Source organism: Cynara cardunculus (assembly GCF_001531365.2).
Source record: "Cynara cardunculus var. scolymus isolate 2C chromosome LG 13, CcrdV1, whole genome shotgun sequence".
NCBI lineage: Eukaryota > Viridiplantae > Streptophyta > Magnoliopsida > Asterales > Asteraceae > Cynara > Cynara cardunculus.
In genome coordinates, this window is record NC_037540.1 from 19,854,097 (window position 1) to 19,857,302 (window position 3,206).

A 3,206-nucleotide genomic window follows, 5' to 3' on the forward strand; every position below is an offset into this window, starting at 1 on the left:
ACTTAATAGACTTTATTTTAACAGCTTAGATGATTTCTCTCTTTTAGATCTTGTCAGTAAGGCCGTTAGGGACTAGTATAAATAGCAGCTTAGGCCTTTGTATTCAGTGTGCTTCCTATATTGTAATCGTCAATTTTTCAATTGAATGAATTGAAAAACCTTTGAAGCTATTCTCCTGTGTTCATCTTCTTCCTCATATTAACTATGTGTTCTTGGTTTAATTACTTTGTTCTGTTCTTATTATTGTTTCCGTTGCACTTTAATCATCCTAGAGATCATTCAGAGTAATAGATCAATATCAAAGCTGAATTTACAGGTCCACCATTCTCCTTGCATCTTTCGTTTGAATATTTTTTTTCGAATCTTGCGGTCCATCATCTCTCCACATAGATCATCATTCAGCAAAGTTCTTAGATATTCTAAGTGATCTATTGGGAAAATATGGAAATCAGATACTCGCTAAAACCTGTATTGACCATCATAGTCAATGAACATAAGTCCATATTCAGGTTTCACATGCACTGTGTTGGGTATATAAGGACCCTTTTCAAGCAGTGACAGATTTAGCATTGAGATATCTGGCTTCATTCTATCCTTGAAGAGTTCATTCACTGAGAATTTTGTTTCATGCTCGTTCTTGTTGGATGGACCATCTTCAAGTTCAGAAAGGTTCTTTCTTCGAGAGAGCTTCTGTAGCAGAGGAGGATACCTTGTTGAATAATTCATTCAGAACTTCTTCAATGTAAGGCTTGTGCTTGGATTTGGATTTAGGAATTGTCTGTCAAATTTCGAGCTATTCATAGAAACCATATTGACTGAGACATGAAGGATACTCAGTGACAACATCGTTGTTCACTCAGAATATGACTATTGAAATAAGTAGAGCACCATCTTTCATTCGACCACTGATAGTGACATTTGAAATTTTGTGTGAGCGTCGATCCTTTCTCTACACCAGTTGAGTTCAAGATCCTTCAGCTTCAGTACCCATTGACGTTCTTGTTCAACTTCTGCTAAGACTTGGGCTTGAGCACTGAGTAGATCTTTCCTCTTGAATTTCCCTTCAGCACGTACCTGATCAGGTAGAGTCTTGGTTAACTCCAAGCTGTATTTAAGTTGTAGCTAATGTTTCTTCAGCTCTTGTTCTACATGTAGAGATTCTTCACGTTCAACTTCTGAAAGAAAATCAAACTCACCACATTCAAAGGTACGAAGAGAAATTTTTACTTTAGATTGGTTGAGCTGGCTTATCAGCTAAGCCATCCTTAGGTCTTCTTCAACTTCTGAACACACAAGTTATCTATACGACTTCTTGGGTATTAGAGTGTTGGCTACATCTTCATCTTCATCGTCCTATAGGGTTTCAAAAGATTGGAGATGGGTTGAGGGACTAGGAGGGTTTGTTGCAGAGAGAGATAGAGGGATCAGGGTAGAAGGTTCAGTTTCTGAGGAAAAGAGGAACAAACCTGGAAGTGTTTGCATCCTCAGATTGACTAATTGCCCCAAGAACTAGGGTGAGGTTTTCTTCAGCCACTGCTTTTCCTTTGCCTGAGAAGTACTTGTTCCCTGATGATTTCTCCTCATGGGAAGCAGGTTCTCTAAAGGATATTCCTTTTGCTGGTTGTCTTGGTATGATCTGGATGTAAAAATCATCATCATTGTAACCATCATCATCATTACCATTAAGATCAGTACCTGGATCTGGAAGTTGAGGTTCAAAATCCTTATCATCATCATCATCGTCATCATCATCATCATCATCTTAATCATCTTCATCACCAACATTTGGAAATGCAGAGGTGGAAGGATGGAAGTCTTCATGGTCAGCAGCAGTAACCGCAACATCATCGACATCATCATCATCGATGGCATCATCAACCTTGATGGTTTCAAGGATATTAGCCCTGTCATCCTCAGCAACCGACTTCTCCATATTGTTATTCTCCCCCTCTGTATCCTTTTTCAGGATTCTTTTCCCCCTCTTTTCAGGAAGTCTTGCATCTTCTGCTTGATGGAGGCAATAGTTTCGGCTTGATGAAGATTGAATTCAGTGACCTGGTCTAAATGATTACGATCAGCTATACTGAAGGAGCGTTCATGGACAAGTGCTGGTTGCTGAAAAAGTTGGAAGATCCGTTCAAGGAGCTCACCATGCCTGTTAAAGCTGAGCCTAAAATCTTTAGATTTACTGGAGAGTGCAGTGACAACTTCAGTGTTGAGTTGGACTTTCATCTTTACAGCGTTCAACATCTCTTTGACTTCACGCACCTCAACTTGGAAAACAAAGAGCCGTGAGTCAGGTCATCCTTTGATGGAATTTCATGGTGCACTTCCTCCATCTTGTCGAGGATGGTTGCGATGCAGGGAGCGGCAACTTGACATCCTCAGCTATATCATAGGCTTTAGTCTCACTAATTGTGTAACGCCCCATTTTTAATTACACAATTAATTATTTATTTTGTTAGGAAAATATTATGGGCTTAACAAAAGACTAAAATTGATAGGTTGCATTCATAACATTAAAATGTTAGGGTTAATTATGAAAGACTAAAATGGAATCTAGGATAACCCAAATGTTACAAGTTATAATCAGGGTGTTTTAAAAATAAGAGAATGAATTAGAAGGGCCTAAAGTGTCAATATATATAAGTTGTAAGTAGCTAGTTGATGATTGGCCAACCTTGAGGAGTTACACATATTGAATGTCATGATTTAACTCACTTAACTCCCAAGACTCATAGTCTTTCTCATAGGTTTCTTCTTCTTCTTCACTTATAACTCTAACACACAAACACACACATACCATAATTACATAGAGAGAAAGCTAGGGAGAGAAAAAGCTAGAGGAAGAAGAAGAACGGGAAAAGGGAGAGGGATTTGGTTGAGTTTCTTCAAGGTCCGATCATAAAAGGTAAGCCTTTCCTCCCTTGGTATTTTTAGGCTGTAAAACATCCTTTATGCATGTCAAAGAAAATATCACCATAAATCGTTGAAACCTTATTAAGTTCTACAATTTTTACAGAAGATCTATGTGTGTAGTTAATTTTTTTAGTATAAACCAAAACCTAGTTCGGATTGAACTATGTCAAAAACTAGGGTTTTTACCCGACTGTCAAATACGTTTCTGAAATCATCCACTGATTTGTTAAAATCACGGTAAATCGCTCGTTTAACCAATGAACATGAGGCTTACATTTCTTCAAACC